The sequence below is a fragment of the Tupaia chinensis genome, unplaced genomic scaffold (genome assembly GCF_000334495.1).
Source record: "Tupaia chinensis unplaced genomic scaffold, TupChi_1.0 Scaffold000067_1, whole genome shotgun sequence".
NCBI classification, from domain to species: domain Eukaryota; kingdom Metazoa; phylum Chordata; class Mammalia; order Scandentia; family Tupaiidae; genus Tupaia; species Tupaia belangeri.
In genome coordinates this window covers 5,414,023-5,425,192 of record NW_006159526.1, presented here as the reverse complement: position 1 = coordinate 5,425,192, position 11,170 = coordinate 5,414,023, and the positions used below count along the sequence as shown (strand labels likewise).

Below are 11,170 nucleotides of genomic sequence, written 5' to 3'. Positions count from 1 at the left end.
TCCTGTGTGGTGTCTGGCCCTCTGCACCCCCTTTTCTTTCCTCTCCCGCCCCCAGGCCCTAACTGCCCCCTCAGAGCCCGCTAGCTCGCGCCGGGCCCTTACCCGACCTCCGCGCCTTCTGCATCTCGACCTTGCATTCGCCCTCGTCTTCCAGGCCCTGCTGCTAAAACCGTCTTCCTCCTTAGTAGTCTCACTGGAGAGGACCCAGATTTGTCTCTTTTAAGGATCTTCCAGCAAGAACACAAATCTCTCTTATTTTCCGTGATTACTCTTTCATCCCTCTTTTAGGAACTTTCTCTAGCAAATAACAGCAATGTATGTTTTTTAACTCAGATATTTTTTATTTCCATTCAGCATCACTTTTCAGCAAAATTTTTTTCCAATCTAGAGTCCCCCATTTTTCCCCCCCCCCCCCCGGAATATTGTCCCACTTCTAACAAACCAATTCAGTCCTTCCAGTGTCTCTCCCATCTAATTATTTTCCACCCTTCCCCATCTTTCCAACAAATATTTCTTTTCATCACTAATTCCACCCCAGTTTGGCTTCTCCCAGCAAAACTCTCTAGGTCCCTTCCCAGGGGTGAAATACTAGGAAAGAAAGAAATATTTTCTCTTGCCAACAAAACTTGTTCCCACCACCTAGTATTTAGTATTGCTTTTTTTCTTCCCAAAGTTCATGTGTGTGCTTGTTTTGTTGGGACCCAAGTTTCATGTGTGTGCTTGTTTTGTTGGGACCCAAGTTCTGACGGCCCCTTCCTTTCCACCACCTACTTGCAGGGCAAAAGAAATTGGATGAGTATCCTGAATTTACCGCCCAGCGTTCCAGGAAGAAAAACCCCAATGGTCTGATTGTCACCTGAATCCCCTCCCTGTGGGGCCTAAACTGGGCCCCCATTTCCCAGAGGTTCACTCCCTTTCTCTTCTCCTGGTGAGTTTCCTCCCTTTGCACCTGTCCAAAGACTCCCACTTTGTCAGATGCATTTCTTTCTTTCTCCGCAGGGCTTCTTAACCAGAGAGTCTATACCAATGCCTATACAAGTTGCTGCTTTGGGAAGTTAGGAGAAAAAGGGTTATTTATTGTGCATGTCTCTTTGGAGGATAGACATTTATGAGATTGTTCTGTTTCATTATTAATATTTATTGCAATAAATATTTTTCAAAACTTCTCTAGTTCAGGGTAGCAACTCAGATACTTGCCAGGGATGAGCAGGTAAAGGTTGTAATAGCAGGGATTATGACAAACTGAAGATCGTATGCCCCACCTAAGTGTTGCCAGCCAGTGGAAATGCCAGGCCAGTGCTGCTAGCATTTTTTAGTTTTTGAGAGGAGGCCATAGGTCTCTTTCCTTTTTTTAATTTTTAAAATTTATTTTGTTTTATTTAAGGTTTTTGCCATAGGGCACATGCGCTTGCTGGAGAGAGACAGAAACATTGACAGGGAAAGTGAGAAGTCACTCCCCCAAACAGGATGACCATACTGTAATCCCTTCTCCATTCTCCTCCTGGGATTTTGGGTGTGCACACACATACATGCCTTGTGTGAATTTCAAGCTGCCAGGTCCAGGACTCGAACCATAAACAGCAATATGGGAGTCTATTGCCTAAACCACGACATCACCTGCTGGCCCTGAAACCTTCTGATTTTTTAATGCTGGCAATGAATTTAATAAGGCCCTTGGAGAAAGGAAAAATAAAAAGGGGGTTGGCAGACTAAGGCTGTGTGGGGGCCACATAAAACTTGTTTGCTGGCCACCCACTTGAAATTTTTGTTTTAGGGTTTCTTTCTGTGTTCCATAGGCACCCACTTGGGCACATGCATATACCTAGGACTTCTTTTCAGAGCAGCAGTTTCCAAATTTTGATCTTAAGACCCCTTCACACTTAAAAGTAATTGAGGATCCTAGAGTTGTTTATGTGAACTATATCTACTGATATTTGCTTAAATACTAGTGTTTAAGCTTAAATTAATAAACTTCCAAGATATTTATTAATCAATTTAAAAATAGCAATTACACGGGAACCAGCAGTTGGCATAATGGCTATGTCATTGGACTCCCATGTAGTTGACCATAGTTCAAGTCCTGGACCCGGTGGCTTAAACTCACACCAGGTGCGTGCCCAAGATCCCGAAAGAATGGTGGAGAAGGGATTGTGGCATGGTCATCCCCCCTGGGGGGTGATTTCTCACTTTCTGTCTCTGTCTGTCTCTGTATTTCTGGTGAGTGCACACTCCCTGTAGCAAAAGCTTCTCAAAAAAAAAAAAAAAAAAAGCAATTACAGTACCAAGCAACACGGTGGTTAAGGCAGCTAGATTCCCACATGGCTGACTGTAGTTTGAGACCTGGACCTGGGAGCTTGCTTTTGCTCTCTCTTTCTCTCTTTCTGTCTGTCTCTGGTCAACTTAAATAAAATAAAAAAAATAATAATGACAATGAATAACATAATTATTTTTATTTATTATTTTTTTTGAGAGGTTTTCGCTATAGGGCACGTGCACTCGCCAGACAGACAGAGAGAGACAGAAAGCGAGAAATCAACCCCCAGGGGGGATGGTCACGCTGCAATCCTTTCTCCTCCATTCTCCTCTTGGGATCTTGGGCACGCACGCACACGCGCCCGGCGTGAGTTTTAAGCCACCGAGTCCTGGATGCGAACTGCGGTCGACTACGTGGGAGTCCAGTGACACAGCCATTATGCTAACTGCTGGTTCCCAATAACATAATTCTTTAAAAAAATAAATAAATAAAATAGCAATTATAAACCCATTACATATGAACAACATTGACTTTTTTTAAGCTAAAGAACTGTGTTAGAGGGTCAACAGGTGGCATGGTGGTTAAGATGCTGGGCTCCTCCCACATGACTAACTGTGGTTCAAGTCCCAGGCCTGTGACTTGCTTTCTCACTTTCCTGCTCTCCTTCTCTCTGTCTGTCTCAAGTGAGCATATGTGTGCACATTTAAAAAAAAGGGGACCAGCAAATGGCGTGATGGTTATGTTGCTAGACTCCCATATAATTGACCGTGGTTTGAGTCCTGGATCCAGTGGCTTAAACTCATGCTGGGCACATGTGCATATAGGCCCAAAATCCTGAGAAGAGACTGGAGGAGTAGGTATTATGGCATGGCAATTCACCCTAGAGGGTTATTTCTTGATTTCTGTCTCTGTCTCTTACTGTCTTTCTGGTGAGTACATGTGTCCCATAGCAAAAATCTCTCTCAATAAATAAATAAAATAAAATGCGTAATTCTTTTTAAAAGATACATAATTCGTAAAAAAAAAAAAAAGAGAGAGAGAGAGAGCAGCAGACAGCAGATGGCATAGTTATTACATCAGTGACTCCCACATGGCCAGCTGTGGTTCAAGTCCTAGACCTGATGACTTGAAAAATCACACCAGGTGCATATACACACATGCTCAAGACCAGGGAGGAGAATGGAGGAGAAGGGATTGCGGCATGGCCATCCTTCTGGGGGATGATTTCTTGGTTTACCTCTCACTGTCTCTGTCTTCCCCACCCCAACATGAGTGCACACAGTCTAAGGCAAAAAAAGTTTTTAAAAAGAATAATTATTTGATTTAACTTTTTAGTATTTTTTTTTAATATGGGCACATAAGGACAGAGGGAGAGAGAGAGGGAGCAAGAAAACAAGCTCCCTGGTCCAGGTCTCAAACCTTAGCTATGTGGGAGTCTAATACCCTTATCCACCACACCACTTGCTGGCCCTGAGGCAAAAACCTCTTAAAAAAAAAAAAAAAACAAAAAAAAAACGAGGGTTTGGTCAAGAGTCCAGCAGGTGACATTGTGGTTAAGATGTTTGACTTCCATGTGGTTGACCACAGTTCAAGTCCCAGTTTCCTTCTCTCCCTTTGCTTCTTTCTCTGTCTCTTTCTGGTTAGTACATATGACCTATAAACTAGAAAAATAATAATAAATAAAATTAATTTTTTTTTTGGAGAGGTTTTTGCTATAGGGCGCGTGCGCTCGCCAGACAGACAGAGAGAGACATAGCGACAGAAAGCGAGAAATCACCCCCCACGGGGGATGGTCACGCCGCAATCCGTTTCCCTCCATTCTCCTCTCAGGATCTTGGGCACGCACGCACATGCACCCGGGTGAGTTTTAAGCCACTGGGTCCAGGACGCGAACCGCGGTCGACTACGTGGGAGTCCAGCGACATAGCCATTATGCTAACTGCTGGTTCCTAAAATTAATTTTTTTAAAAAGAGGATTTGGTCAAGGGAAACTGCACAAATCAGGGTCCTGATCAGGGATATAAATGAAGGAAATGAGAGAATATCTGAGAATAGGGAGTGGTGGGGACTGTGGCAGACTGGAAAATGCATGCTTTGTCTGAAGGCAGCTGCGCCTTCTCGACTGTAGCCTTTTGTTGCTTTACAGGAATATAGACTCAGTGTTCGTGGATCCTCAGGTTTTGTTTTTTAATTTATTATCTTTGAGAGAGACAAAGACAAGTACACCTGACGGAGTCCCGTTACACTGCAGTCCTCCCTCAAGCTTTTCAGTCAGCCAGGCTCATGGGCACGAACACCCAGTTTGTTCATGTCAACCCAGGGCCTGAACCCTGGGCCTTCTCATATGGCTTCTGCATCACTCAGTGGCATCCCACCGTCTACACCACCACAGTGGGACCTCTTTCAGATTCTGAATAGGATTTGACAACTAGCCCTGTCACCTGTTGCCTAGTGATTAAGGAAGCCGGATCCCACATGATCGACCATGGAATCCAAGCCCCAGTAGCTTGAAAAATAAGCCAGGTGCATGTGCGTCTATTCCCCAAATGCCAAAAGGATGGAGAAATGGAGGAGAAGGGATTGTGGCTTGATCATGCCTCACTTGGTGGTGGTGGGGTGCTTTCACCCTTTCCTTCTCTTTGTTTCTGTCTCCCTGGTGAACACATATACCCTCTGGCATTTAAAAAGTAAAGTCAGAAAAGAAATATATAAAACAGAATTTGGAAAGCCTAACCTTAATGAACAATCTTTAGTTCTGTAGCATCTGCAGATATTGTAGCTCTTAGTTCCTTGTAGCGATTTAAATTTAATTAAATTTGTACTATTTCAAATGAGATAAAGAGTTTCTTAGTGGCACCAGCTGTTTTTCTAAGTGCTTAACCACTGCATGTGGCCAGTGACTGTCGCATTGTAGAATGTGGGTTTTGAACGTTTATTTCCGTGCAGAAAGTTCTTGTGGACAGTGATATTCCATTTTTCCACTTGATAGCTAATTGAAAAATACAGGCCAAATATGGACAAAATAAAATATTTTTGTAGACCAAGTAGACATTCAGAGTGTTCCTTCTTCCCTCCCCTCTAGGCAGTGCTGAAATAATTTTTTAAAATAATTTATTATTTAATTTTGTTATTATTCAGTTTGAGCAGAGAGAGAGTAAGAAAGCAAGCTGACAGGTCTGGGACTTGAACCGTGGCCACCCATGTGGGAGTCCAGTGCCTTAACCACCATACCACTTGCCAGCTCCACTGTAGTAAATATTGTGTACCTATTTGTGGACTTATTTCTGCAGTCTAGAACCTAAGGTAGTAGTATTCATAGAAAAATCTCTTTATCCCCCTACCCCATCAGTCAGGGAATGATGGACACTTTTTCCGTCAGAGGGTGTGCGTGTTCACCAGAAAGAGGGAGAGGGGGTGTGCAATAGGGCATGGTCACTCTGTAGTCCCTTCTCCATTCCTCCATCCTGCTGGGATTTGGACCATGCACACAAATGTGCCCACTGTATTTTTCAAGCTGCTAGGACCAGGATTTGAACAGTGGTTTATCATGTGGGATTTGGCTCCCTTATGCTATATGCCATGGGTATAGCCAGTTGAGCCTTTAAAAAAAAAAAAAAAGAAAAGAAATTAATTCTTAGTCTTTTGGCTAAGATCAAGTGTAAAAAAATATAATAAAATTTTTTTAGATCCCCAATGTTGACTTAAATTGTTATTTAAAATATCAAGTAAGGGGACCAGCAGTTGGCATAATGGCTATGTTGCTGGACTCCAATGTAGTTGACCACAGTTCATGTCCCGGACCTGGTGGATTAAACTAATGTCAGGCATGTTTGCGTGTGTGCCCGAGATCCTGAGAAGAGAATGGAGGAGAAGGGATTGATGCACCCCCTGGGGGATGATTTCTCACTTTCTGTCTCTCTGGCTCTCTCTGTCTTTCTGGTGAGCACATGTGCCCTATAGCAAAAACCTCTCCAAAAAAAAAAAAAATAAGACATTAAGTTCCTAAAGCTTATAGCTCTTATGTGGATATAAAGTCAAACTCAATTTGCAAATTAAATACAAGCAAAGCAACCAAACCAATATAATTCAAATTACAAACATGCATTTAATGAGTGGGATACTATTCCCTGAAAATTAACTGCTCCTTGACGCAGTCACTTTGCTGACCACCACATTGGGCCTTTGTGGGTGTAGCAAGGCCTGAACTGTCTGGATACCCCCCTGCCCCCTTTCTCAGTTTGAACTCCAACACAACCTGTGTTTGTACCATGATGTTGGCGGGCCTCCAGTTGAGCCCAGAGCTTTATTGTAAGCTAAATTTGTATCTCGCCCCTTCTCATCATCCTGGGTCAAAGTAGGCCTTTTTGGCATGAGTGCAATCATAAACACACCCAGGCATCGAGCCAGGTGGATAGGATTCAGTTATCAGGTCATCATTCAGTGACCTAAATATACTGGTTTTTCTTTAATCATTCCTAAATAAAAACACAAAATTATAAAATTCTTGGAAATAATATTTGGAGCCTTTGGGAATGTCTCCAGGTTGGAAGGGACCACAAACCTTGTCCCACACAGACTAGCAGGGGTTTCCTTACACAGAGGGTACTAAAACTCTTCTCGCATGGAATTGATTTGTGGACAGAACAAGTTCAATATCAGCTTCTGCCCTAGAAGCTGGTAGGGCTTCTACCTTACTAGCTAGACAAAGATGAAACTACCGAAGCATGGCCTTTGGACTTCTGGCTTGCCTGCCCAAGGTTGTAACCAGAGCAGTTTGTTCTGTGGACCCTGGGAGTGTGTTGGGAAGCAGGCGATTTGGTATTTGGGGGATCCAGACGCAGTTCGTCTCTCCACCCCCTACAGCCCCTTTGTGTTTTCTTTTCCCTTTCTTTCTTTCTTTTGTTTTAAAAAAAAATTGCCAGAGAGCATGTGCACATCTGACAGTGGGAGCACAGAGAGAGAGAATGAAAAAGGACCCCTCCTGGGGGATGGTCACGCTGCTATCCTTTTTCTTCCGGTTCTCCCTCCTTTCAGGATTTTGGGCACACATATGTGGCATTTTTCAAGTTGTCCGTTCCAGAACTCAAGCCACGCAGTCAGCCATATGCGATCCAGCTGCCTTAACCACCACACCACCGGCTGGCCAGTGTTTTCTAGTTTAATTGGAGCAGTGCTGCGTACAGTTCAGTTTGCAGGGACTCAGTATTGTGTAATGGGTAAGAACACAAGGCTGAAAGTCAAAATACCAAGGGCTGAGTCCCGGCTCCACTACCTACTAGGTAAGTGACCTTGGACAGATTACTTGGTCTCACGTTCCTTGTCCATAAAACGGAAGTAATAACAGAACCTGCCCCCAGCCTGCCAGGACGAGGGAGTTTATGCACGTAAAGAGCTTGGTGTGGTACCTCACATGGAGAAAATGCTTTATAAGTATGCTTTTTTAAAAAATAATAAACACTTGGTTTTCTGTATTTTTTTCGATGGTGTCTTACCACACCACACTCCTTTCCACAGGGCCCGGCCAGCCAGGATCACAGGCACATAGGGGTGTGCCCAGCGTGTTCGGGTCTACCCGGGTTCTGAGCCTGGGCCTCCCACGTGGCTCCAGGGTCACACAGTTGAACACCGCGGCTGGGCCGTGAATGCGATGTTCATTAACTTGTTTTTATTACCGGGAGCTGACGGAGGCAGTAGGTTCTTTCCTCCCTGGAGTGCGGAGGACAGTTTATAGCAGCGAAGAAACCTGGGAGTTGGTGGAGAAATCCATTTTGCCTGCAGATTTCTACTGCCTTCTCCGCTTTTTGGAAACTCCAGCAGCTCTGAGAATCTTGAAGCATCTCAAATCTCATTTGGTGGCCAAACCCGAACTCACATATTCTTTACTGTCTTTACTTCATTTACCCTCAGTAGTCATGGGTCTTGATGCAGAAATCATGCTTTGGTTACCAGGTGCTGCCCGGGAACCCACTGGGGATTACTAAAACTATAGTGAAGGTAATGATTTATGGTTTTTTTTGGTTAAGTTTGTTTATTCTTTATATAAGTGAGAAATAAGAAAGAGAAAGAAAGAGCACACCCAAAAGGGCCTGGACGCTGCAGTCCACCTCCTGGCTTTTGTCAACCCCACGTCACAGGCAGGTGTGTGCCTGGCATACTCAGGACTTGACGTGGGAACTTTCCTATGTGGGATTGCTTTGTGGAGTATCAGGGTTTTGGTTTTGTTGTTGTTGTTTGTTGTTGTTGTTGTTGTTTTTTGCCATAGGGTGCATGCACTTGCTGGAGAGAGACACAGAAAGGGAAGGTGAGAAACCACCTCCTCCAGAGAGATGGCTACACTGCAGTCTTCTCTCCTCTCGGGTTTTTGGCCATGCATGCACACAGGTCCAGTGTGATTTTTCAAGCTGCAAGGTTCGGGACTTGAACCTCCATTTGTCATGTTGGAATCCAGCACCTTAACCACCCCGTCACCTGCTGGACCCCTGGAGTATCATGTTTTACCACTGGTCTGTGATTGTCCTTTTTAAACTTCGAAATTCTGAATTTTAAAACTCTCTTGGTTTCCAGAGTTATGTGTACATAGGATGACAGACTCGTGTTTCGCTTGTAATTTTTGCTCTCTTGGTAGACGCCGCACGCAGACGCATAGGTAGATGCACACGTGAGACATGGCAGGTGTAACCGTTCTACTATCTATCTACATGAAGCTTCCAAGAAAGTGGAAACTGATGGCCTGGAATCTAGGCTGGGGGCCAGCAGGGGGTGTGGTGGGTAAGGCACTGGATTCCCACATGGTAGACTACGATTGGAGTCCCGGCCCTGGCAGCTTGAAACACATGCCATGCTCATGTGCACGCAAACCAGAAGTCTTAGGAGGAAATGGAGAAGCGATTGTGATGTAGCCATTCCCCCAAAGGGGTGATTTCTACTTTCCCTCTCTGTTTCTCTCTGACAAGTATAAGTGCCCTATAGCAAAAACCTTAAAAAAAAAGGGAAGAAGGGGCCAGCAGGTGTCGTGGTGGTTAAGGGCACTGGACTCCCATCTGGCTGACCTCAGTTTGAGTCCCAGATCTGGCAGCTTGCTTCCTCATTTTCCCTCTCTCTCCCTCTCTTTCTTACTCTGTTCTTCTCTGGTCAAACATACATACATACATACATAAAGTTAAATAAAATAATGCAAAAAAAAAAAAAGAAAGGAAAGAAGTCTAGGCCCAGGCCGGCAGGTGATGTGGTGATTGAGATACTGGACTCCTGCTTGGCCGACAGGTCAAGTCCCAGACCTGGCGGCTTGCTTTCTCACTTTCCCTTTCTCTCTCTGTCTCTGGTCAACATAGAAATAATAAAAACAAATAAAATGGAATAAATCATTGTTTTTGAGAGATTTTTACGGTAGGGTGCATGTGCTCGCTGAAGATACACAGAGAGACAATGAGACAGAAAGTGGGAAGTCACCCCCCGGGGCCACGGCCACGCCACAGTCCCTTCTCCTCCGTTTTCCTCTCAGGATTTCGGGCACCCACGCACACATGTCTGGCATGAACTTCAAGCTGCTGAGTCCTGGACTCAGACCATGGTCAGCGATATGGGAGTCCAGTGATAGAACCATTACACCATCTGCTGGTCCTAATTAATAACTCTTTAAAAAAAAAGAAAAAGAAAAAGAAAAAAGAAATCTAGGCCCAACTCTAATTATCTCAAGATTCAGAACTTTTGTTATCAGTCATCAAGCATTTATTCAACATCTCTGTGTGAGCAAAAGTGCTCATAATGGCCAAAAAATGAATCAACCAAAATGTCCATCAGTAGGTGACTGGGTAAACAAAACATGGTGAGGCCAGACAATGGAATGTTACTCAGCCGAGAGAGGAATGGAGGTGACACGTCTTATGATGTGAGTGAACCTTGAAGACCTTAGTTAAAGAAGCCAGATGTGAAAGGTCACATGTCACATGATTCTACTCATATGATGAGCCATCGCTTTTGTTTGCATGCCTCGTAATTTTTGTTGAAAACCTGGACGTTTTGAATATTATGACCTGGTAACTCTGGGAATCTGATTCTCCCCACCTGCAAATTCCCAACGTTTTTGGTACCATTCTATAGGTTGGAACTGTTTATTTAGTAGATTTCTTTCTTTCTAAATTAAAATTTTTTTTTTGTTGTTGTTATAGGGTGCGTGCGCTCGCCAGACAGACAGAGAGAGACAGAGAGACAGAAAGCAAGAAATCACCCCCCAGGGGGGATGGCCATGCCGCAATCCTTTCTCCTCTATTCTCCTCTCGGGATCTTGAGCACGCATGCACACGTGCCCGGCATGAGTTTTAAGCCACTGAGTCGGGGACACGAACTGCAGTCGACTACGTGGGAGTCCAGCAACATAGCCATTACACTAACTGCTGGTTCCCGCCATATCATTATTTTTTAATTTGGTCAGAGAGAGACAGAAAGAAAGTGAGATAGCAAATGGCTAGGTCTGGGACTCGAACCATGGTTGGCCCTGTGGATGTTCAACACCTTAACCACCTTGCCACCCGCTGGCTCCTCCAGTGAGGTTTTTAAGAGAGATTTTGCTATAGAGTCCATGCACTCAACAGAGAGATAGTCAGCGAGAAATTATCCCCCGGGGGAATAGCCACACCACAATCCCTTCTCCATTCTCTTCTTGAGGTTTTGGGCATGCACACACATGCACCTGGCGTGAGTTTCAAGCTGCCAGGTCTGGGACTCTAACTGTGGTTGACCGTATGGGAATCCAGCAATGTAACTCTTATACCATCTGCTGGTCATGGAAATGTTATTCTTTAAACAACCTGATGACAGAGGTACTTTTATGCCCTATTTACAAATGAGAAAACCGGGGCTTACAAGGGCCTTACTCAAGTCCCATGGCTGTTACTTGGCAGAGAACAGGCCCGAGCT

General features: G+C 44.4%; 1 protein-coding gene across 4 annotated transcripts in view; it reads left to right on the top strand.

Annotated features, from left to right (window-relative positions):
* The first annotated feature begins 398 nt into the window (after positions 1–398).
* ZNF541 (zinc finger protein 541) overlaps positions 399–11,170 on the top strand; it is a 37,701-nt gene continuing 26,929 nt past the window's right edge. For 3 of the 4 annotated variants that reach the window (XM_006142129.1, XM_006142127.1, XM_006142130.1), the window contains exon 1: positions 399–928. The gene's annotated coding sequence lies outside the window, so the exon portion shown is untranslated. Of the gene's footprint in view, positions 929–8,210; positions 8,249–11,170 lie in introns of those variants that run through there. The other variant, XM_006142128.2, reaches the window with a different exon arrangement.